At 46.9% G+C, this 27,102-nt stretch overlaps 1 protein-coding gene across 1 annotated transcript in view; it reads right to left on the minus strand.

Annotated features, from left to right (window-relative positions):
* The window catches only part of LOC308104245 (uncharacterized protein), a 46,893-nt gene that overhangs the window by 16,217 nt on the left and 3,574 nt on the right, over positions 1-27,102 (minus strand). The gene's annotated exons all lie outside the window — the stretch shown is intronic.

A 27,102-nucleotide genomic window follows, 5' to 3' on the forward strand; every position in this document is an offset into this window, starting at 1 on the left:
TACAACTATGAAATCGTCTAGTGTCAACTAGACTTGTTAGACATTATTTCTTCCAGCTTTTTATGAATACACATAAAATGCAGTGGAGTGAGGAAGTTAACTATTATCATCTAAATATGGATATTAAGGAATATTAAAATAGAAGATGTACTTACACACTGTTGTAAGAAGAAGCAGAATAAACAATTGTCCAGTCATTGTGTTTTGACAGAGAGCTACCTCAAATGAAAGGTTTAGTCTGATGTTCAAGGTTTACTAAGAGGAAAACGTATCATGTGACCGATGAACATGAAAGATGCACTTCCTGTCAAACCTGGCCAGCCCAGGATCCATCCATTTGCACACTCACACAAAAGAAAGATACAGACAACAATATATGAAATACATTGTGTGTGAGAGAAATAAGAAAAACTAATGTATTCAGTCAAAGGATGCATCCACAGATGCTATCCCCACTCACCTCTTTAAGGAGGTTTGGGAGTCCATTGGGCCTAGTGTCCACAACATCATAAATAGCAGTCTGGCCTCAGGTGTTGTACCAATATATTTCAAAACAGCAGTTGTGACACCACTAATCAAAAAACCCAGTCTCGATACCTCTGTCTTGGCAAACTACAGACCTATTTCAAAGCTTCCTTTCATTTCTAAAATCCTTGAGAAAACTGTTTTATTTCAATTACAGTCTTTCTTGCAGGAACATAATATTTTTGATGTCTTCCAATCTGGATTTAAAGCATTCCACAGTACCGAGTCAGCGTTGTTGAGGGTATTCAATGATGTACTATTGACCACTGACAAAGGTAACTCTGCTATTTTGCTACTCCTTGACTTGACCTCTGCTTTTGACACCCTGGATCACAAGACTCTAATCTCCCGTTTGGAGCAGTGTGTTGGTGTCACAGACACTGCCCTAGACTGGTTTAGGTCTTATCTATCTGAGAGATGTTTCTCAGTTAAATTTGGAGATTTTGTGTCATCCTCCACGCCCTTGTCTTCCGGAGTCCCCCAGGGCTCGATCCTTGGGCCTATACTGTTCTCCCTTTATCTTCTCCCCCTGGGACAAATTTTTAAGAAGCATGGCATCTCATACCATCTCTATGCAGATGATTCTCAAATCTACATGCCCTTAAAGAAGGAAAGTAATAGCTCCCTGACACCACTTCTAGATTGTCTCAATGATGTTAAAACCTGGATGGCTTTTAACTTTCTAAGTGTCAATGAAAAAAAGACAGAGGTCATAGTGTTTGGGCCTAGTGGTCCTGGCATTATACCCACCAATCTGGGCCCCCTACAGTCTTATGTGAAACCTGTTGTCTCCAACCTTGGAGTCAAATTTGACAATGTGCTCAAATTAGACAAACAGGTAAATGCTGTGGTCAGCTCCAGCTTCTATCATCTGAGACTGCTTGCCCGAATTAAGTCAGTTCTGTCTTTCAATGATTTTGAGCGCGTCATTCACGCCTTTATTTCCACACGTCTGGACTACTGTAACGAGCTGTATGTCGGGCTAAATCAAGCCTCCTTGGCACGCCTGCAGTTAGTCCAAAATTCTGCGGCACGCCTCCTGACAGGAACCAGTAGGCGTGAGCACATTACGCCCGTGCTGGCCTCACTCCACTGGCTACCTGTTCGCTTCAGAATTGAATTTTTAATGGAGTTGGTACAATGTATGTTCAGGAGGAAGACTACGCCTTCAAACAATGAGATTGTTACAGTACTAACCTTGCCCCTCACTCTACTCCCATGATCTATTTCCATTCATAGCTCACTCTCTAGGTTACAAGCTTGATCGATCACCATGGTAACCGAGCCAACTCCTCCCTCGACTTATCCGCCACGGTAACCGATCATAGCTCCACCCTTGCCACTCACAGTGGCACCGATGCCACCCTGAACTCCACCCCTTCTACCAATAAGTGAGGGTATTTAAACCTGCCAGGTCCGCCTGCCATTCGTGCATTGTTCTTCGCATGACGAGGAACATAACTCCCTCAAGCCATCTGCGACGCTCAGTCGCACACAACAAGCCGCTTCCTAACGTATTTCTCCGCCAAATCGCCGATCGATCATAAAGTAATTATTCATCACGTACCGTGGACCACATCAGCATTCTTCCTCCTTCGGTGCAACATCAGACAGACGCCACCCACGGCGTTTCCGTACTCCAGCGATGCTATCCGTGTGCATTGCGCCACCCACCAACGTTGCATTTGGAAATGAGAACGAATCCTGATCGACTTCAGCGGATCCAAATATCCAAACTGCTTCCTTAATACAACTTTTAATATTGTTTCAACCGTCCACATTCCCACCCAATCCCCACTATCACCCGTTTCCACGATTCGTCAGCGACCCGGTCCATGCCGTCTCGCGGGCCGCGAGTCACGGCACTTCCCGGTTGTACTTCACAACGCCACCCACCAACGTTGCGGGATACAGACACCACCGCGACCGGAGAATTCATTTTCTCTCCCTGACGCTTCACCTCTTCAAAACCGGCTCACTCCACAGGACCCTCGCTGCGCTTCGGTGACGTCACACTCGGGTTCAGAGCTGCCCTGCGCCGAGCCCGCGCCAAATGATTTCCCCGCTCCACCAACGCAACAACACACAAAAGTTAAGTCTACTCCAACATCCTGACAATACCAAACGTTTCCCCTCCTGCAGGCTTAGTAGCCTACCCACGCAATTCATATTTAACACTTCATACTGCCCTGTGTGTTGCTTTGTTTCACTATGCTGTCTGATCATGCCTGATCACCCCTTCTAATCTATTTTATTGTTTCACCCCCCCCACTTTATCCATTTATCCATTCATCCATCCATTCCTCCCCACCCCACTTCCATCTACCCTTCCAGCCCCTCTTTTTTCCATCACTTAAACATCCTTCTATTTAGCCTGACATCTCTCACTACTTACAATAGATTTGCTACGAAATACTTGCATCAAAAGTCAGTTTGATGTTACTATAACAGCATAACGGCAACAAGCATTGCTCCAATAATTTGTGCTAATCAAGTTTATACAAAGATAATCACGACATGTTACTATTAATCATAACAGTAAAACATGTTTACACTTATTCCACTACTCTTGTAGTACCTCAGTACCTCAGTAGGTCCACCCTCATTTAAGAACCTATTCAGCTTGAATGAATAATTTGTTTGCCATCGACAAACATTCATACACGACCATTTATTCGTACGATGTTGGAAGGATTGAATACAATAACAAGCTGATTTATTGTGGCTATGATACAAAGCAATCTGCTATCCACCTGTTTCCGCGGGAATTTACTGGAGCAAAAATCCTGTGTGGGAAACATCCTGCGGGGGGACCGGAAGTAGGAAATAGCGGCTCAGTGTGTTTACATTTGCCAGCAGAACGTAGCTGTACTGCGAACGGGCCTTTTGCATGTAGTTGAAGCGCAAGGGGGCGGGGGGCGGGGGGGGAGAGAGTCAGCGCACTGAAGTCAAGGCACAGACTACTGTGTTGTTGACGGACAACGGATGCACGCTTATGAGAAACAACACAAATAAAACCTGGCAAAACAGTTGCGTGCATTAGCGCAAGATGAGGATAAATGAAACATTCAGTCTAAATGTCCAGCAACTACTACCAATACTTTTGTATTTGAAACCTTACATTTCTCTAAATATTATAAACTCTTAGGACAGCCTAATACAAATATAATTTATGAAAAGGCTACTATAGGCTACAGTGAAGTCGGACTGAATGACTGAAACGTTTTTTCTTTTTTAACTCTCTTGGTGATTATCTGGCACAGTAGTTGTGGATTAGCAAACTGGACATTAATGTTTCCTTTTCGCGTGCGAATTACTGGACATTTAGACTGAATGTTTCCTTTACCCTCATCTTGCACTAATGCACGCAACTGTTTTGCCATGTTTTATTTGTGTTGTTTCTCATAATAAGCGTGCATCCGTTGTCTGTCAACAACACAGTAGTCTGTAGTGTGCCTTGACTTCAGTGCGCTGACTCTCTCCCCATGCACCGCCCCCCCGCCCCCTTGCGCTTCAACTACATGCAAAAGGCCCGTTCGCCAGCTGCGAACGAGCTACGTTCTGCTGGCAAATGTAAACACACTGAGACGCTATTTCCTACTTCCGGTCCCCCCGCAGGATGTTTCCCACACAGGATTTTTGCTCCAGTAAATTCCTGCGGAAACAGGTGGATACATTCATGCATTCCTTCCACCAATCCTTCTATCTATCCTCCCATCATACATCCCTCTCCATCTGGTCTCCCCACCATTTCCCCATCATTAACTCATCCTTTCACCCATCCTTCTATCCTCCATTCATTCAGCCCCTCATTCATCCCTACATTTAATCCTACTTTCTCCTAGGGCTGCACAATTAATCGAATTTGAATCGTAATCACGATTAACTTCCCACAATTACATTAACATTTCTGATTATTGACATTTAAACGTATGACACACTGAGCTTAATTTTTTTTACATGAGCAGGAATGTGCGAGGAATTTACGTGAAAGTTGTGTTATGTTTCGTGACAGACCAATAAAACTATTGTCACTAAAATGAATGAATAATCATGATCTCAATATTGTCCTCGACAACTGTTGATCATCATTCTGGCCATAATCGTGCAGCCCTCCCATCCTCCCTCCCTCCCATTCTCATGCTAGCATTCATGCTATACTACTCTACCACTCGGCTTGTAGTCACAGCCACTTTGCTACTCACATTTAGCCATTGCCAATCCGCTATACCTATTAACCGCCTCGGTCCAGCAGACCAGGCCGTTTTTCACTACTCCATGCATTCCCCTCACCCCCGTGCCTGCTCCCTCCCTCCTTTTATCCCCCTTTACCCCATCCCTCCCCCATCTTACCAAACCTCCTGGCAAAGGTTTTCATCCCCGTTGTCGCAGGCTTCACTGTCATCCCACCCCTTGCACAATCATCCAACCTCCCTCTAACCCTGTCTCTCCCCTGCTTCCATCCCCGAGGCCGCTAGTCAGCCGGTGTTTTGCACCGGGCCGGCTAGCACCTTCACCCCCCACTCAGATGCCCCCCAAACGGTCATGGGCATTCGGAGCAACCTCCTCTTTTCTTCCCTCCCACCCCACCCTTGTGTGTCACCCCCCCCCCCCCCTTTTTTCTCTCTGCAGCCGCTGTACAGATGCCACCGTACGCTCTTGGCCTCGAGCTCTAGCTGCCCTTCTACCCAGCACAGCAGCCACAGCAGTCATCATCACATGGCTTCCACCCCTACCCGGCAACGACGGGACCTTCCACAGCCCCAGGATCGTCACGCAGTAGCGACGTCCATCATGGCTGCCCCAAGAGCATCTGCGCCAATCCAGCACAACTCGGCACTGCCACAGCAGTAACACCACTACGGCTGCCAGAGACCGCCTGCACCAAATCCCCATCAGATGTCTGTCCCTGCAACCGCAGTTCAACTTCAGAGCACACGTTGGCCTACATCAAGTCAACATCCAGCTGGTCCCATGCAGCCTCCATCCATCCATCCATCCCTCCCCTCCATCCATCATTCACCTCCCTCCCTCGGATCGGCACAGCGTGCCTCCCTCCCTTGGATCGGCACAGCATGCCTCCCTCCATCCCTCCGCTCGTTCCTCCATCCCTCCCTTCCACCTCCCCTTCCTCTCTGCCTCGGATCGGCACAGCGTGCCTCCCTCCATCCCTCCGCTCGTTCCTCCATCCCTCCCTTCCACCTCCCCTTCCTCTCTGCCTCGGATCGGCATTGCATGCCTCCCTCCCTTCCTCCGCTCGTTCCTCCCTCCATCCCTTCCTCCTCCCGTTCCTTCCTCCCCCGGATCGGCACTGCGTGCCTCCCTCCATTGAATCGGCACTGCGTGCCTCCCTCCATCCCTCCCTTCCTCCGCTCGTTCCTCCCTCCCTCGGCACAGAGCGCCTCCCTCCATCCCTTCACCCTCTGTTCATTCATCCATCCACAGAGGAGTCAGCTGAAGAGGATGCAAAGATCAAGAATCGACTACCCAGTTGAAGCCATTCGATTACACGTACCGTTCGAATCCACCAGACCATTGTCGCGGCTTCTTTTGGGCTCCTATATTGACCAGCCGCTCTGTTCTATACACTCAGACAGCCAACCTAATCTCCAACAAATATCACCCTTCTCAGTCCTACCACAGTATCCAGCAGAAGGATTGCCCGGATCGTCAACAACAATTCCACCTTCAACCTACCGTTCTGTCCTCATACCTCATCACGCTCTTCCCCGTCACTTATCCCTGGTCAACGCCATGACCATAAAACACACCTACCTATCAACCCCATAACAAACTCCCCATCAGGTGCTCCTCACCCTACCATCCAGTAATACGTTCCGATATCCTCGCTGGATGCATCGACATACTTCGCAAGTCTTCCAACCAAGCAACCAAGCAACAACCTAACTTCTGACCGGAGCACCTCACCCTATGTCTAGTGCTAAAACGTAGCATACAACAAAACAGCAAACGACTCCCATCTATCTGTTTAAACAAACTCCTATCTCAGCCCTTACGAACCCTTGGTCCTTCACTGCCATACCAGGCGCTCCTCCCACGCCCTTCCTACTGAACCGTTCAACACAGACACCCGTTCCATCGCTACCCGTCACCGGTTCCTCAACCTCATCAGGGCTTCGCCCTTCCTCCCTCCCCAGGGCTACGCCCTTCGTCCCTCTCACTCCTACCAAAGCCGGATACCCCGTAGGTAACTTCTCCGGCCATCATTCCGAATCGGTGCTGCTTCTACTGCATCCTGAAGAGGCACCACCGACCACACCGGTTCCTCAACCTCATCAGGGCTTCGCCCTTCCTCCCTCCCCAGGGCTACGCCCTTCGTCCCTTTCACTCCTACCAAAGCCGGATACCCCGTAGGTAACTTCTCCGGCCATTAATTCCGAATCGGTGCTGCTTCTACTGCATCCTGAAGAGGCACCACCGACCACACCGTCCAACTCCTACGGCGTTGGACTTCTCAAGCAAACACACGTATTTTAGAACCAATGTCCAAGACCTTAGGAACGACCACATATCCATGGTCCAGTAAATGTTCTAATTAATTACTAATTAGGCTTTCTCTTTTGGGGTCTCGAGTGATGGTGCGTCCACAGATTACTGCCAAGACGGACGCCTATCTCCTCAGACCCTAAGCCAAATACTCAGGTCTCCACCCCCCCTGGAGCCACATGGTTATGCCTCCCCCCTCAGGGCTTCGCGCGCCCTTCCACCCCTCATCAGGGCTACGCCCTTCCTCCCCCACCAGGGCTACGCCCTTCCTCCCCCACCAGGGCTACGCCCTTCCTTCCCCACCAGGGCTTCGCCCTTCCCTCCCCCAGGGCCGCGCCCCCACTGGGCCCCGTCCTTCATCCCTCCCCAGGGCTACGACGCCCTCCGTCCCACACTCCCATTTGCGCCCCTTATCCAGGCTCCACATGCCCCTTCATCCCCACCTCCCCTTCCTCTGTTCTCACTCCCTCCAGCTCACCTCACCCTAGCCATCCTCTCACCATCCTCACACCTTACATCCTTCACTTACCCTCCTCACCAGATAAATCGTACCCCTTGTCTTCACTCCCTCATCCTCACCCCCTTCCTCATCACCTCCCTGTCTACACATCATCTCCTCCATCTCCACTCCTACATCCCCACCCCTAAAGCCTCCCTTCCTTCCCACCCTCCTTCCCTTCCCTTCCTTCCCTCCATCTCCTAAGCCATGCATAACCAATTCCTTTCCTGACAGGTCCATCTCCTTCTTTTCTAAATAAAGAATGTTAAACAATGTTTGGTTTGAAGGCGTGGTCTGTACTCGTGAAATGGAGTTGGTACAATGTATGTTCAGGAGGAAGACTACGCCTTCAAACAATGAGATTGTTACAGTACTAACCTTGCCCCTCACTCTACTCCCATGATCTATTTCCATTCATAGCTCACTCTCTAGGTTACAAGCTTGATCGATCACCATGGTAACCGAGCCAACTCCTCCCTCGACTTATCCGCCACGGTAACCGATCATAGCTCCACCCTTGCCACTCACAGTGGCACCGATGCCATGGTAACTAATCGCTCTCCACCCTGAACTCCACCCCTTCTACCAATAAGTGAGGGTATTTAAACCTGCCAGGTCCGCCTGCCATTCGTGCATTGTTCTTCGCACCCCTCCCTCCCTACCCTTTCTTCTGTACTCTCCGATCTGTCCTAGTCTTCAGGTTCCAGACGGGGTCTCGAGTGATGGTGCGTCCACAGATTACTGCCAAGACGGACGCCTATCTCCTCAGACCCTAAGCCAAATACTCAGGTCTCCACCCCCCCTGGAGCCACATGGTTATGCCTCCCCCCTCAGGGCTTCGCGCGCCCTTCCACCCCTCATCAGGGATACGCCCTTCCTCCCCCACCAGGGCTACGCCCTTCCTCCCCCACCAGGGCTACGCCCTTCCTCCCCCACCAGGGCTTCGCCCTTCCCTCCCCCAGGGCCGCGCCCCCACTGGGCCCCGTCCTTCATCCCTCCCCAGGGCTACGACGCCCTCCGTCCCACACTCCCATTTGCGCCCCTTATCCAGGCTCCACATGCCCCTTCATCCCCACCTCCCCTTCCTCTGTTCTCACTCCCTCCAGCTCACCTCACCCTAGCCATCCTCTCACCATCCTCACACCTTACATCCTTCACTTACCCTCCTCACCAGATAAATCGTACCCCTTGTCTTCACTCCCTCATCCTCACCCCCTTCCTCATCACCTCCCTGTCTACACATCATCTCCTCCATCTCCACTCCTACATCCCCACCCCTAAAGCCTCCCTTCCTTCCCACCCTCCTTCCCTTCCCTTCCTTCCCTCCATCTCCTAAGCCATGCATAACAATTCCTTTCCTGACAGGTCCATCTCCTTCTTTTCTAAATAAAGAATGTTAAACAATGTTTGGTTTGAAGGCGTGGTCTGTACTCGTGAATTGTTTGTTTTTAAATCCCTGAATGGCTTGGCACCACAGTACCTCTCTGACCTCATAAAGGTCTATACCCCCCCAAGGTCACTGCGATCTGCTGGCCAGCTAAATCTCGAGGTCACAGTAAGGACCAACTTAAAGACCAGAGGCGACCGAGCCTTTGCTGCCATAGCCCCCACACTATGGAATGCGCTCCCCCCCATGTTAAAAGGGCCCCCACCATTGAGACTTTTAAATCTCGGCTTAAGACACACCTTGGCATTTTAACCCCGCTTGAGAGTTTTCTATGGTCTATGTAGTATGTTTTTCTGTGTATTTTTTTTGCTGGTGTTTTCTGTGTTTTAGCTTGTTTTAACAGTGTATTTTGCATGATTTTCTGTACAGCACTTTGTAAACCCTGGTTGTGAAATGTGCTATACAAATAAAGTGGATTGGATTGGATTGGATGCATCCAGTCAATAAGTAGTTATGCTAACTAAAAAGACAAAAAACAAAAGACAACAACATACAGTAGGCAGTATTCTGCTTTATGAAAACACCTGAAATAAAAAAACAAGCATGATGAACATATAACTATAAATGCATTAAATCTATGTATGTCTGACTGTATGTGTGTGTGTGTGTGTGTGTGTGTGTGTGTGTGTGTGTGTGTGTGTGTGTGTGTGCCTGTGCCTGTGCGTGTGCGTGCGCGAGTGCGTGCGTGTGTACAGATATAAACTGTGACTGGATAGAACATGAAAGGTATTTCCGACCCACCTCTGCTGCCAATGTGGTTAGTCCGCTTAGAATGCTTTTATTTGGTTATTTTGTTGATTATACTTATTTTCTAAGCCTTTCAGGCATCTGCAGTGATCATGACAATACTGCACTTTGAATAAAGGATATCTCAATATACAGTAGGATATTATGTCAGACTCACAGGGTTTCTGATCTCCTATTCACATCTTTGTGGTTCAGCTGAGATACTTTTTGGACAAACTGTAGAGGGTAACAAAAACAACAATAATAGCGCCTTTTCAGGGGGCACGGTGGCGCAGTCGGTAGCGCTGTCGCCTCACAGCTAGAAGGTCCTGGTTTCGATTCCCGCCGGGGACGCTGTGGGCGCTGGGGGCGTGTCTTCTCCTCCGTGTCATCAGCGCCCATACCCTAGGTGGGGTTGGCGAAAGGGCCTACTCTGTGTGGAGTTTGCATGTTCTCCCCGTGTCTCCTACGGTAGTTAATACCCTCACAAAAACATGTAGTAATCCTGGTCGCTATACCGCCTCCCCCATGACAGCCGGGGCGCCTGATGGAGGGGAAGGGAACTGGTTGGAATAACGTGTTCCTTCCACGCGCTACGTCCTACCGGGGAAACTCTCCCCTGTCAGGTGACAAGAAGGTCAGTTGGCTCTCATGTATTGAAGGAAGCATGAGCTCGGCCCTGGCCTCCCTGGCTGTGGGGGACTGGTGTAGCGCTGGTGTAGGGCTGGTGTAGCGCCCAGGATCACTTAGGAAATTGGCACCGGGTGAAAAAAATGGGTGACAAAAATCACGGGATAAAAATTAAAAAAAAAAAAAAAACGCCTTTTCTTACAAAGAAAGCCACCGGGGAAGAAGAGATTCGGACAATGGACAATAGACAGCAGCTTTGGTCACAACCACATAGAGTGCCATTCTAAAGGATAAAGCTATAGCAAATTGATCAAGATCAGAATAGATGAGTTTAGGAAATCACCAATGCATAATAGTTATCTGTGTTTCGTAAGGACAGGATCAGGGCCGGATTAACCTTTTGTTGTGCCCGGGGCTACAACCCGGTTCAGTGCCCCCCGGGACCTTTGACACTCAGACGCCATGAATGGGCATGGCTAGTGATTCAGGGGCTGGAGTCAGGCTAGGGTTGCTAAAAACAAGCTGCCGACTTCAGGACACTATTTTGGCGCTCTTACTTGCAAAAACATATTATTATGTGAGTTATTGGCTTACTGGCTTATGTCGTAAATTGGCCATGATCAGACAGGAAAAAACACTATTCCCTAACTATTCCCTAAGTGCAAGAAGAACAAGGATCCAGTTTGAAAGAGGGTTTGTCCACAGAAATGTATTTATTTCCATAGACGTTGACATCTGCATTGCCAATCACAGAGTGTACTTAAATCACAACAACATCACAATATATACAGCCAGACATTTCACATAGAACCTCCTCTCTGTCCTCTTTCTTGTCCACTCACAAACAAGCTTCTAAAAACAGCAGGCTTCTTGACCAGCCCTTTTCTCAGTCACACAATCTGTCTTGGTTTAAACACAGAACATTTATCTATTAAACTGCACTTTTACACAAGCTCATATTATGAAATCCTTGTTTAACATGTTATTAGCTTCAATATAAGACCACAAATATATGTATTCAACCTTGTATGAAATAGATGATTTAGACAAAAAGAGATGCTACTTTGAACAGGTCTAATCATAGCAACTGGTTGTGTCAGCTGTTTCTTGTGACTCTGCTCCAAGACCCCCCTCTCCGTTACTTTCTGTGACCCACCACACTGTTGTTGTTGTCATCAGCTGGTGGTCAGCTAATTCCAGCCAAGCCCACCCCCTACTCATCACCTGGCACTCAGCTGTTACTCTGTCATTCTTGAAATAGGTTTGTCATTCTGCTGTCTCATCCTCCTTGACTCCAAAAAGTCACATATTCATTTGCAAATTCTCATACTAAATGATAGTATTCATTTAGACTTCCTAAACCATGTTTAATAGATGCTTTAAGTCCTGGATATACCATACAACTTCCCCTCTTGGAGGATGATCAATAATCCTCCATAAAAAGGGATATCCAGAGACTTATCTCACTCCTTACTTGAAGGTGATCTCCAAAATCTTTTTTAGACAACAGATTCTCTTGTGTATTGGTTAGCATAATAACGACCCCTCTTGTGGGTTATGGAACTCAACAAATCAACGCTTATTTCTCTGTAGACAAATGGAAATGAAAAGCAATCTTCATAGGGTTATTAGTCAAAACACATCATATAACATACTTTAACATGAAATGTTCTTAGTGTTCACGCGCACAGATATGATCTCTGTTCTTTCTTTTTTCGCTTATACTAACAACGCAATGTTTCTGGTAGGTCTCCTTCTTTGAATGTCCATGTTTGCACCTGTAGAATGATCAGTCATTAAAACAAAAGCTGTTCCTCATTGTAGAAAAACTAAAGCCACGAAAAAGACTTTCAACAAGCCACTTCCTTGAAATCACTGCCTTTTTGGGTATGCCCCCACAGCTATTTTCAGCGCTGGACGTAGACAAAGAACATATGGGATTATCCACCCGTGTGTAGTAACCTTCATTCTGCAGATGAAATTTTGTTGAATCTCAAAGGCCAGTAGAACTGAATTCTGAAACATCTAGCTGTCTGCTTGATGTCTGTGGCTCTATAAACCTCCGTCATTCTGCCATCCTGTGTTGTTGCGCTGAGCTGTCAAAACGGACCTCGTCGTGGACGTTTGCAGAGCTGGGTTCAGAAGTTGACCCTCCTGGCACCCCCTCCATGCTGATACGATGACACAGAGCTGTGTAGATGATGTCGGATTGAAACGGTAGATCTCAGTAGAAGCAGTGGAGATGCAGTGCAGTGCAGATCGGAGAATCATTTGGGTAGAGCAGCTGTCCTAGCATATCTTTGGCGTGCTCCTTTTGACATCTCACCGACTCCTCCTTGCTGCTATAACACGTCCACTCCACCATGGTCTCCCCTCTGGATCAGCATCTCCGAATTCCTCCCACGCATCAGTGTCTCCAACTTTCTCCATCTCAATCTGTTCTTAGTTTATAAAAACACTTGGAAAAAACTTTCCTACAGAATCTAAACATATAGTATATTTTAGCTATGACCTAATCGTTTTATTCCTACATAACATTGACTCAATCTTATATTACAGGCTACTATGTTACTTTTAATTTTTTTTCTCTTTGTTATATTTTACAAAACAATGATTCCCATGTGTTACTCATACATCAGAACGTTTTAGCATTTTCCTAATAATAAATACAATTTTTACTGTTTCAGCAGCTATTTAACTCTATGTCCTGACAATAATTCAAAATGTGTAGGCCTACTATAGTAATCTCTGTATAAGCGTTCCCCTCTGGATCCTAATTTTATAATAACTTTTACTCTCAATATTTTCAAAATGTGTACACTCCTTAATAAATCTATTTTACTTAAGTACAGATTACAATGGCCAGTGCTGGTGGTGTCCATCACAAGGGTGTCAGAGCAGTTTAAACAAATGGAACAGACCCCCCTATCTGTCTGCCACCTATTGACTAGCTTACTAACTTTTCCTACCATTCGACACTCGGGCATGGGAACTGCTAACCAATTCCCTACCCCAAGATCCATCGCTAAAAATAAACACCCACTGACATTTCTAACATGCCAGCTGCTTTAGGTCTGTTCCCAAAAACTACTCTTATCCACCATTGTAACCAACACCCCCGCACTCACCGTAAATCTCCAAAATGAAACCAAATGTTCCCTCTGCTCCTGATTAGATAAGACAAACAAACAAAATATGTGGTAATTTCAAGTCACAAATGAGCACAGATCTCCTGTTGCATGCTTAAGTATTATAAATATTATCTATTCCTTGGACAAAAAGTTTCAGCTTATTTTTAGCCCCAGTGGTGAGCCATTGAATTAGGTTTTACCACGGTTCTCCGTTTACTACTCACTATGGGATATCAGCGCCCTCAGGCGATGACACAGAGCAACACACACGCTCCCGACGCCAATACTGATTGGCTAAGGGTATGTCACGAGTCCGGAAGACCCGGGAGTATAAAGCTCCCTCGTGACGTAGGCTCTTCCTCTTTTCTCCACTCTGCATGCGAATGCGCAGAAATTCACACACAAGAAAGCAAGGAAATTTTCAACTATAACCCAAAGCGGGAATAAGGATTATATCCCCACGGGAAAATCCTTGCAAATAAGTTTTCTCCCGGAACTTATTATTAAGTATTTATTTATTTACCTATCCTCTCAGTTTTCCTTAATTCTTGGTCTGTTCTGGAAAAGCCGGTTAGCTGAAAAAGCCGGTTAGCTGCTAACACCGGTTAGCAGCTACTAGCTCATTCATTCATTCAGTGGCTAGGCTAATACTAGCAGCTACTAGGCTACGCTACTGGCTAGGCTTTAGCCTGTTGTTTTCCCAGACCGAGGACCAAGATGGAACCACCGAGGAGTTGCGGGTTCGCGGAATGCGACCCCCTCATCGCCGCAGACGACCCCCACCGCGTCTTCATCCACTGCTTGGGGGTCGATCACGCGTTCTGCGCCAGGACCCACCCGGGTGAGACAGATGCGTGCCCTAACTGCACGAGGTTAACCGTTTCTCAACTTGACGCTCGGCTCGTCAGGGCTAGGACCCTGGTCGGCTGGACTAGACGAGATAACGGTGAGACCTCCACCGCCACCGGACCGGGGACCCCAGTCGGGCAGCACGAGCGGCCCCCCGGCTCATGGGACCCCCACCGGTGCCGATGCCAAGACTAGAGCGTCAAGCGTCCACGACGCTGACGCCACCTCCCGCCGCTGCTGCTGCGATGGGGGCTTGTCCCCACCGCAGCATGCTAGCAGCGGCCCTCCCTCCCCCCCCCCCTGCCAGCGAGGAGTCGATGGCTCTTCACGATGACGACATGGCGGAGGACGGGGAAGATTTCCTGGAGCTCCCGTCGTACCAGGACACCCAGGAGGTGTCCACGACGAGCCCCGGACGGGGAGAACCTCCCGCAGCCACCGAGGAAGAGATCCTCGAACCTGTGGCGGCTGGTTTCAACGAATGGCTAGCCTCACTAAGCAACAGGTTGTTAGCAGCGCTGTTCTAGCTTAGCTTGCTAGGACAACACCAGCTCGTTAGCCTCTTCAGAGCCGGCGTCTGTACCACGAAGAACGAGGCTACAATCGGGTGCTTTGAGACACATAAAGGGTTTTCATAAGAGTATGTTGAACTGTTTATGCTGTTTCCGTGTTTTATTCTGTTCCATTAAAATTTCCCAAAATACACAAGCACACTTCCAGCCCCGGTCAGGAGGTCACGACGCTAGGGGTCCCTGGGGGTCCCCGGGCGTCGATGCCCTCCTCTATAAGCCCATTGTGCCTATCAGGCCTGCTTTCACAGCATGATAGACAATAATGGGATACTTCTCTGCCTGTTTTCAACAACTGTCGGGGTGCATCGATGCATAGGGATCACTAGGTGGTCCCCGTGTTGATAACCACCCCTTATAAGCTCAAAGCGCTTGGAAAGTCCCTTGGTGACTTTCCAAACGCTGCTGGGATGAATACTGTGCATGATATGAACAAGACAAAGGTAATAAACCCATTGCTATTTCTATACGCCAGTGTACATGGGTCACGCCAAAATCTTCCAATTCTACCATCCATCCGGCAGAGGGCGCCAGAGGCCCACTGTGGGAAGGAAGGTTTGCAAGATGGCGGCGCGGGTCGAAGGTCACCCCAATATTTACAACCTGCCAAGCACCGTGTCACGCCAGCCTCTGGAGGGCGACAGAGTGCTTCCTTCGGTGGAGGTGGCTCCGTCGCTTCCTTTAGCCAGGCCAAGAAGCCTAGACAAGATGGCGACGGACTTTGTAAACACCAAGGGAGCAGCGTGGAATGCTTCCGTACTCAGTCACGTGACCCCCACGCTTGCACGGGCCCTGTGGGTTAGGTGTCGACGTCACCTGTTTCCATGGAAACGGATGTCAACGTCCCTTCACTCCTGGTGAGTTAACCGTGACTACTACTAGCTATGGTATGCTAGGTTAGCATAGCCTCCAGTCAGACTGCTGTTGTTTCACTTAGTGGCTGACTAGCCTCACTAACATCGACACAGTTAAAGAGCAGTGTTGTTTTGGTGCAGTGCTTAGACAGTCCCCTAAAACAACACGTGGTGACCGTAGCTCTCCTTCGTTCTTGGTTAGCCAAACAACTACAGGTAGCAGCTAAAGGCTAAAGGCGACCTGTAGCTAGGCTAGACTAGACCGGGCTAAGCTTACAGGCTAAGCTAGTTAGCCCTTTGTCTACACTACCACGATGGAGGCTCAGGTTCACTGGGTGCCTTGAGACAAACATAAAGGGTTTTCATAAGAGTATGTTAAACTGTTTATGTTGTTTTACACTGTCTTTGTGCTTTATTTTGTTGCATTAAAAATGTACTAAAATACACAAGCACATTATCCAGCCCCGGCCAGGAGGTCACGACGCTAGGGGTCCCAGGGGGTCCCTGGGCGTCGAAGGCCTCCTCTATGAGCCCATAGAGTCAGGCTGATGTTGTTTCACTTAGCGGCTGACTAGCCTCACTAACATCGACACAGTTAAAGAGCAGTGTTGTTTTGGTGCAGCGCTTAGCCAGTCCCCTAAACAACGCTGCGGTGGGCATAGCTCTCCTTCGTTCTTGGTTAGCCAAACAGCTACAGGTAGCAGCTAAAGGCTAAAAGCGACCTGTAGCTAGGCTAGACTAGACCAGGCTAAGCTTACAAACTAAGCTAGTTAGCCCTTTGTCTACACTACCACGATGGAGGCTCAGGTTCATTGAGTGCTTTGAGACACACATAAAGGGTTTTCATAAGAGTATGTTAAACTTTTTATGTTGTTTTACACTGTCTCTGTGCTTTATTTTGTTACATTAAAAATGTCTTAAAATACACAAGCACGTAATCCAGCCCCGGTCAGGAGGTCACGACGCTAGGGGTCCCAGGGGGTCCCTGGGCGTCGATGGCCTCCTCTATGAGCCCTTTGTACCTGACAGGCCTGTTTCACAGCATGGCAGACACTAACGGTCTCTAATGGACGCCACAGTACGAGTCCGCTGGACCGCGTGGCGACGTCATCGGTCCCCGTGGAAATGTGCACATTGCCCACGGGACTGATAACAGCAGCGCCTCCTCCCGACTCGCTCGCTCGGTGAGCAGCTTTTGGGAGGGTTGCAATCCGAATCTGTGTTTATCCCAGTACATCAGCGTTGCACTGTGTTTTACTGGTTAAGCTCAGTACGGCAGTGACACACTGTGGTTGTACTGGCCAGGCTCCCCTGAACAACAACAACACATTGTGGTTGAACTGGTGTGTTTTCCACATGCCTTGTGTTACTTCCTATGTCAGACGAGTGTGTCTCTCTCATGCGGAAGATAAAAGCAGCCATGACTCTAAGAGAGAAGGTTCTCTCTCTCTCTCTTGAGCATGAGCGTTACCAGAGAAATATCTACGAATCAGAACCGACTGGGTTTCTGTTCAAAGCTTTTTCTGGTGAGAAAAAGGGGGGGGGGGCGTACGGCCCTTTCTGAATCTGAAGGGCCTCAACAAGTATCCATTTCTTTGTTGACGACCGTAAAAGCTGTTGCAAAACGGTACATCAGGGGCACTGATGGGCGGGCATCAACCTCTAGGTTGCTTGCCTCCACGTTTCAGTCTGGCCTCCACACAGAGAATTCCTGCACTTCGGCTACAAAGGGGAGTGTACGAGTACACGTTTTTCCCTTTGGTATGTCATTGAGCCTGCGAGTGCTCGTGCAGTGTACCAATGCGGCCATAGCTCCACTGCGGCGACAGGGGATCGGTCTGTCGACTTAACTTCGACGACTGGTTAATTGCTGGCTCAGAGGAGGAGGTGGCACGGCACACGGCCGTGGCCCTCTCCCACCTGACGTCGCTATGTTCACAATCAACGTCCAGAAGAGCGTTCTGGTTCCATCTCAGCGGACCACCTTTTGGGGGATCTCGCTGGACTCGAACACGCTCAGAACGCGGCTGTCCAAGGGCAGGTTAGACAGCGTCTTAGCTTGTGTGAGGTCTTTTCGCATAGGGCGTCAAGTCACTTACAAACTAGGCATGCAGGCGGTGAGTCTCATGGCTTCAGTCATTCACTTAATCCGCTTGGGCAGGTTCTACATGAGACCTGTATAGAGGTGGCAGCGGGCTCTTCGGATCCCACTCACCTCAGGCTTTCAGCAAGTGGTGGTGTTTCCAGGGTGTCGTGGAGACACTCGGATCGTGGTCGCAGGTGGCTTTTCTGTCCCAGGGGGTCAGTATAGGCGCTGTGATATCACAGAAGGTCATCACCACGGACGCCAGCCTCACGGGGTTTTCCTCGCTCTCAAACAGTTCGGTGCTCGGTTTCCGGGTTGTTCTGTCTCGATCAGAACATACAACACCGCGACCATGTGCTATGTCAACAAGCAGGAAGGTTTGGCCTCCCTGGTGTTGGACGGTTTGGCGTGCGAGATGGCGCTGTGATGCGACTCACGTCTCGCGTCCATTCAGGCGTTCCAGGTGCCGAGTCTCCTGAACGAACTGCTTTATGCTTTCCCACCAATAGAGCTGATCCTCCCCATGTGGGGGAGGGTCAGGCTCCGAGGGTTGTTGATGTTGCTGGTGGCCCCAGCATGGGACACGTAGAGGTCAGGAGATAACTCCTCTCCTTCACGACGTGCCTTGGGCCCTCCTTGTCGGCAGGGACTTGCTGCGGCAGGGAGGGGGGACGCCCTCAGGACCTAGACCTATGGGTCTGGCCCGTGAGAGGGTGAATTTGAGCTCGTGTGGCCTTCCCCCTGACGTGATGGCTACCATCCAGGGCGCAAGGGCCGTGTCCACGAGGAATGCTTACGAGGTCAGATGGGGGTTGGAACAGTCACCAGTGGTGGTGGCTTTCCAGGCCTCGATGTGTAGCATTCTTACTTTCTGCAGAGAAGGCTAGATCGGGATTTATCCTTCTCAACAGTGAAGGTGTTTTGGGGCGGCCATTTCGCTTGCCACGAAGTTTCGATGGCAAGACGGTGGGCCAGCACCCCTTGGTGCGCCGGTTTTGTGCGGCGCCAGGAGAGCCAGGCCGGGTAACAGGCCACTGTTCCCAGCCTGGGATCTGACGGTTGTGCTGGAGGCACTATGCTGTCCATCGTTCGAGCCTTTTGAGTCTGTGGATCTGAGGATCTTTAGTCTCAAAACGGTCCTCTTGGTGGCCCTGTCTACGGCTAAACGGGTCAGTGACATGCATGCACTCTTGATGAGTCCGGAGTGCATGAAGTGTTTTAACAATGACAGGAGGGTTTTGCTTAAACCTAACCTGACGTTCGTTACCAGGACCGGGGTGGCCCCGGATCCGGGTGAGTTGGTAGCCTTCCATCCGCCTCCCTTCGTTTCGGCGGAGGATAGGCGGTTGCATTGTTCTGTCCAGTGAGAGTTGAAGCTCTATTGTCAGAAGACAGCGGCCAATCGCTCATCGACGTAGCTCTTTGTCTCTTTTGGGCCTTGGGGTTCAGAGGAAGGCGGTCAATAAGGCAACGTTTTCTAGATGGATCCGAGATGCCATTAGGTTGGCTTATGTGAGTAGTGGTGCCCCTGTCCCGGAGGGTCTGAGGGCTCACTCTACTAGAGGCATGGCTACATCCTGGGCTCTCTACAGGGGAGCTTCGATCCAGGAGATCTGTGCAGCCGCAAATTGGTCGTCCCAATCGACTTTTGCGGTTTTCTACAGCATGGACGTGGCGGCGTCATCCTTGGCGCGCGCGGTCCTAGGCGTAGCGGCTGCCTCCAGGCCAGTGGAGGGAAGGGAGTAGGCTTGGGGCTTTCTCCCTATTTCTCGACTTCCTCTGGGGTTTCCGTGGGACCAGCTGGGCTGGCTCCCAGGAGATGGGGCCCTGTTCCTCATATTGAGTTATGAGGCAGGCTTGTGTCTGCCTGATTAGTAAATAGGCGGACTCTGGAGTCTGTCAGGGCCTAGCTTGATTATCTATACCGCATCCCAGCCCGGTGGGTTGGGGGCGCCCATGGGGCCATAGGTCACGTCCAGGGGGGACGTGACCTAGGAGCTGAGGGACGTGCGGGTTGTCAGGGTTGTGTGGCTCATTACCTCAAGGGGGGTTTATGAATCCCATAGTGAGTAGTAAACGGAGAACCGTGGTAAAACTAGAGGTTACGAATGTAACCCCGGTTTTAGTAGGTTCGGAGTTTACTACTCACCAGACACCCCTTTCTGTGCGCATTTGGCATGCAGAGAGGAGAATGTTAAGAGGAAGAGCCTACGTCACGAGGGAGCTTTATACTCCCGGGTCTTCCGGACTCGTGACATACCCTTAGCCAATCAGTATTGGCGTCGGGAGCGTGTGTGTTGCTCTGTGTCATCGCCTGAGGGCGCTGATATCCCATAGTGAGTAGTAAACTCCGAACCTACTAAAACCGGGGTTACATTCGTAACCTCTAGTTTTTAGCTCACCATTGAAACTCTGAACATTACTCAATTTGTGATATATAAAAGGATATGACTCAGACCGGGAACTGTTAACAAGTTGTCACTCAATTTAAGGCAAAGTTTTATCTAACATCCAAGCGCAACAAAGAAAAGTACGTATCTTTTCAAGAAAACCTGCAAAGAAAAAGTTTGATACCTTCTCTTAACTCCCCAATGCACATGGCTTAATCCTCCTTTTTAACCTCTAATTATATCCAAAATCTTAATTTAAAATCCGCTCTCTCTGCGCATCACTCATGGCTCAGTTCAACTAAACAATTTGTCAATCAATCAAAGAACGTAAGTGTCGCGACCACCCCGCTCCTCAACTTCTAGAGTATTATTTAACAGATCCAAAACATGGCCGCGCCATGCTATTCCAGCTGTGGTCAACCTCAGCTCCCTCCAAAGAGAATACAAGATTCTGTTTCTGGCCAGAGTAACAGAAATGTTCCAGGCGTGCACACCCAGATTTGTAATCTCCCCGAAAAAGGCCTCGATCTAACACCAACAGGAACAGCACATCACAACAATACACCAGACCAGTCAAACCATTAAAACTGCCATGAATAAGCACAAAACAGACCGGAATCGTTTCTATCTAATAAAACTTTAGTAGTATTCAATTAAATATTTTTCACACGAATATCAACAAGGTCTGTAGTCGATCAAATTTAACCCTTGCTTATAATATTCCAATTATATTCCTAAATTCACTTTTTACTGTCTTCTTTGTAGATTACTTTAACAGTTCAAAAATATTACTTTCACTATTATTTAGACTATTATTTTGACTATTATTTTGAATAGTTATGTTTCTGTTCATCAATTGAATATCTACACAATTATTTCACATCTCTCCCCTCTTACAACACATATTCTACAAAAAAATGAAACCCTCCAACCCCAAAAAACAGCACTGGGTCCAAGCTATCCCAAGCACACAGCGGCACCGAAAAACTCTCAACATCCAGGCGTAAAAAAGAAAATAAACAAAACAAAATCACCTTCCCAAGACACAGATCACATCACAGACCGCGCCCCCCCCCCAGGGAAAAAAATCGCGCGTGTCAACAAACAACACACATACAGTCACCTCTCCTAAAACACCAAAATAATCACATAACTTTTTGCAAAAACACCTTTGGAAGGCAGGCAATTGTTACAAGCACAAGTCATGCTGTTATAACCGAAAACATAATTACATCAGTTAAAGCTGATTTTGTGTTCTATAAATAACAATACCAGACTTCTCAACAACACAAAGACACACTCAGTACAAGACTAACATACAATGAGACAAACATCACCTCCTCCGTACACACACTCTCACATACACCCAAAACTGACATTACCAACCACACAACAAAGACACAAAACAACATTACCGCGTCACCACCGCCAGTAAACAAACAAAGACAAGACCAGCTTCACAACGCGAAGAACGCTCAAGCCCAAAACAACACAAACACAAAATCTAAATCAACCCAGCATCAACACTGCCAATTTGAAAAAGAAATAGCATTACCACGAAAGTGACAATTCAAGATAAGCAGTACACAGCCGAAAAGCCATGACACCAAAGAGTTGCGTTCACCAAGAAGGCCGAAAAGCCACCACAAAATGAAACACAGAAGTCAGGAAAATCAGCAGAACCACAGGTCTACTCCACCATCACCAGAAAGCAAGAAAAAAAGAGATGAAAACGCCTTCTCACCGCCAATCAAAACAAGTCAAAACACCCCTTATCATCAACATCATAAAACACCCCTTATCATCAACATCATCATCATCATCATCATCATCATCATTCAACCGTTAAAAAGACATTTTAGACGCTCCAGAAAAAGCACCGTGTTTAACCAGAGAGCCGGTGTATAAACGCCTGATCAGAGCCGAGTACCGATAACCGGAGTCCTTGCTTTAATTCCATAAAAATAGTAACACTTTAAAAGTCGAGACTATAGGCAGGAAATGTAAAGGCCATATGAGCCCCGTCTTCCATCCCTACCCTAAGGGCCTACAGGATTTAAGAGATCACATAATCAGCAAAAGTACTACATCAAGGCTAGGAAGTGAAGCCACGTAATCAATTTTTGTCGTTTAAATGTATGTAATGCGCCACATACATGTAACCGACCCCACCTGTCAGAACCGGAATCCGTAACATCATTGCACAGGAAACAGCGAGAAGCCTCCGTCGGATCATTAAAAAACCAAAATACAGGATCTTTACACCCAGTCAACAAAAGAAACAGATGCCACTATAAAATGAGATCGTCTCCCGGATGACACAGGGCCCCGTGGTTGCCAATTATGTCGTAAATTGGCCATGATCAGACAGGAAAAAACACTATTCCCTAACTATTCCCTAAGTGCAAGAAGAACAAGGATCCAGTTTGAAAGAGGGTTTGTCCACAGAAATGTATTTATTTCCATAGACGTTGACATCTGCATTGCCAATCACAGAGTGTACTTAAATCACAACAACATCACAATATATACAGCCAGACATTTCACATAGAACCTCCTCTCTGTCCTCTTTCTTGTCCACTCACAAACAAGCTTCTAAAAACAGTAGGCTTCTTGACCAGCCCTTTTCTCAGTCACACAATCTGTCTTGGTTTAAACACAGAACATTTATCTATTAAACTGCACTTTTACACAAGCTCATATTATGAAATCCTTGTTTAACATGTTATTAGCTTCAATATAAGACCACAAATATATGTATTCAACCTTGTATGAAATAGATGATTTAGACAAAAAGAGATGCTACTTTGAACAGGTCTAATCATAGCAACTGGTTGTGTCAGCTGTTTCTTGTGACTCTGCTCCAAGACCCCCCTCTCCGTTACTTTCTGTGACCCACCACACTGTTGTTGTTGTCATCAGCTGGTGGTCAGCTAATTCCAGCCAAGCCCACCCCCTACTCATCACCTGGCACTCAGCTGTTACTCTGTCATTCTTGAAATAGGTTTGTCATTCTGCTGTCTCATCCTCCTTGACTCCAAAAAGTCACATATTCATTTGCAAATTCTCATACTAAATGATAGTATTCATTTAGACTTCCTAAACCATGTTTAAAAGATGCTTTAAGTCCTGGATATACCATACTTACAAAATAAATCCACAGACAATGCCATAGCCACACCACTACATATGCCCTCTCACGCCTGGAGAAGAGGAACTCTTCCTCATGATAGGTAAACAAGTACAGTTTTATGGTATTTGTGCCTTGCTAAGTTTCCTGTTAACATAGAACCCAGAGACAATTAATGGATCTGGGTGTGCAGCCCTAATATACTGTCCCACACACACACACACACACACACACACACACACACACACACAGACACAGACACAGACACACACACACACACACACACACACACACAGACACAGACACGCACACACACACACACACACACACACACACACACACACACACACACACACACACACACACACACACACACACACACTCCGTACGCTAAATACTGTAAATGTCTTTGCCGGTCCAAGTACAGCGGGCCAGGGCAAGGCGGAAAATACACTAAAACTGCACAAAAATGCCTAGCTTCCCTTTGGTTTAAGTAATGCCTCCAAGAGGCAATAGACTGTATTTGCACCCTGGTCCAGTGCTGGGCCCTTATTATTATTTTAAAACAAATTCCAGGGCAGGCATAATACATAACAGCATGTAATATGCTAAACATATTACTTGGTCGACCCTACTGTATGTAAGTATGAGTGTTCTTTTGTCTTCTTGCTGCAGAGCTACCGTACAATGTGGTATTGTTTCCGTATCAATGGTTTGACATGGAAGAAAAGCCACATCGCAGCTAAGACCACCAAGGCTGTTTACGCTGAATGTTAGTATCAACAAGATATGTAGCTCACATGCATTTTGAGAGGCCTAGAATGGACTAATTTTAGTCAGCGGTGGTTTGAGCAGAAATCTTTGAAAAGACCCCATCTTAAGTTTTAAACAATTTAAAACCAAGTGCCTTACTTGAGGGATTTTGCTAGTAAAGTACAGTTTCATAAAAGTGTTGTACCTGTTTGATACGTAACTCACAAGAGAATAACAATAAATAGCCTACAAAGTGTAGGCTACAAACATGACTATTTTTGCTTTACTCAGTTTAAAGTATGTCATGTATATTTATAGTACATTTTTCATTAGCTACTATGCATGATGAAATGAAATAGGCCTAAATGAAAACTACTGCTCTAGCTAGCCTGCCTCTCACTTGAAGTGTGAATGATGCTCAGATTCCCCTGTATCTTGTGGTTTGCTGGTGTATGTGTGCATGTGTGCATGTGTGCATGTGTGCATGCGTGTGTGTGTGTGTGTGTGTGTGTGTGTGTGTGTGTGTGTGTGTGTGTGTGTGTGTGTGTGTGTGTGTGTGTGTGTGTGTGTGTGTGTGTGTGTGTGTGTGTGTGTGTGTGAAACCTTCTAAAGGAAAGAAAAAGATGAAGAGAGAGTTGAACTCTGAGAGTATGACCGTCAGTGAAATGCTGCAACATCGTCAACGGTCACATCTAAGATTAGATTAGATTACACTTTATTGCGCTCTAGTTCGCTGGTGGGAAATTAAAATGTTTACAGCAGCCAAGGTATTTGAAAAAGGATCGTTATTATCACTCAGTCACATATAGCCTCCATATAGGCTACCGTACATGTCGTGTTTCTATAGCTTTTTTCTTTGTTTTCTATCTTTTTCCAATCCACCTCCAATCCACCATTTTATGTTGATTTATGCTGAAATGGAAAATTGTAATCTTATAATTGTGATATTTTGTAAAATCCAACTGCACAGTTGACCCTTGCCTCTATCTATTAAAAAATAAGAATAAATGACTCTTTATACTGTAGGCTAGGAAAGTACAGTCAGGTTTGTTTATTTTGAAGTTTCAGTCTGAAACCTCGTCTCAACCTGGTCTCAACCAATCAGAAAGTCCCATCCCTTCAGGCTATGGGACGTTGGAATCGGATTCACTGCAGCCATGTGCAACAGGGCTAGTGTTTGTTTACAATGGAGAGAGAGGGCCAGTGAAGCAGGTTTGCGACTATGTGGCTTATTTCTAACCTATAATGTTTTCATATACATATTTTAGTGTGCTGATCAAGTTTTAAATGAGTAATACACCGTCTGGATGTCATCTTGAATGAGATTCAAAACAGAGTAGCTCTGTAATAATTGCAGCTGTGTTTGAAGGAATGTGCAGGGAATCACATGTGAACGAAATCAAGATTCATTTATATTCATGAAAGTGTATCTACACTATGTCATCATGCAGCACCTTTTCGTTCACAGGAAGTAATTAAGATTGGCTTTATGGACTTTTGATATAAAAATACACTAAAATTGATTTCTTCAACAAAAATGGCATCTATTGTCAGGCATGTCCATATGATGACCACAGATATGCTCTAAAAGTGTGAACCAGACCTTTAATCTTCATGAGATCAAACAGCAAACATACTGTCAGGGGTGTTCAAAGTTAGTTGGACCAACAGTCAAGGGCAGACAGACAAAACCTTGACATGGAAGTCAGTACTCCAGTACTCACACAAATATATTAGCAGAACAAGCAACAGGCTTCCAAATCAAGCTACAGGAATAGACAATCTAACAAATAAAATGGAAACAGTCAGGTATAAATACACTGGGAGCTAACAACACACAGGTGAACTGAAGGATAATCAACACAGGGATTGGTTGGGGGAAAGCAGGACACAGGTGAGACAAGTTAACAATAATCAGGTGGAGAGACAAGACAAGAAACACAATACTTCGAAATAATGTACAAGACACACAAGTAATTCAACACAAGGTACAGAAATTCATATCCTGACACATACATGTTAAAATATATTTTTTGGCATTTGCAACAGACTGGCCCTGTTTTCAAGCCTAACAGCAACTCCACCCACATGAAAACCAACAGAATGATTGGCCAAAATAATACATATATACGGTATGACTGTTGATTAACTGATGTTTCAGGGCCATGGACAGCACCACTGTTGCTTCAGGACCATGGACAGTGCTGCTTGTTGTGTGATGATCTCAGGAGCCACGTAGAAACGGCATGGCTCCAATGTGGATCTCAGACTTCATGTGGCACGCCTGTGACATCAATCATCTATGATGTCAGTCTATGATGTAATTATGACTCCAAATTTGGGCAAGGTTTCACGCATCTGCATGGCCATGTAGGGGTACAATGTCTTGTTTTCTTTTATATGAATTAACAATAAATAATGTACTATGTTAATTTATGTTTGTTTGTTCTCATTAGGATTACCAAACCTGACTGTAGTCAGCCTATAAAGAAAGTATCTTATACACTGAAAGTTATCATATTCATATTCTGACAGAGAGAAGGAGAGAGACAGGGGGTCAGCTTTTTATGTATTTATTATTTTTAGCAGATAGAAGCAGGAGTCAACTGTAAGTAAGTATCATAGAATATTGAAGTTTAAATCCAAATAAAGATTAGCTGTACTGTAAAGTACTATCTTATCTCATCTCAGCTCATGTAATCTTATATGAGATGACGATGTTGAAGCGTTTGTTTCACTGCCAGTCTACTCTCACAGCAGAGTATATACTCTCAGAGTTCAACTCTCTCTTCTTCATCTTTTTCTTTCCTTTAGCTTTTCTTGCAGGGAAATCCAATGCTGCATAGTTCGCTTCTTCTTCAACAGCATCATCACCATCCTGGAGAAAATTATTATGGTACCAGAGATCAGGGCTGTGGCCGCAATATCACTTTAGTCGAGTCAGAATTGTGACTAAAGTCATGCATTTGAATCAGCAAAAACAGATGCAGTATTGATTCTTGACTG

Source organism: Gymnoscopelus braueri (assembly GCF_963280865.1).
Source record: "Gymnoscopelus braueri genome assembly, chromosome: 17".
NCBI classification, from domain to species: Eukaryota; Metazoa; Chordata; class Actinopteri; order Myctophiformes; family Myctophidae; genus Gymnoscopelus; species Gymnoscopelus braueri.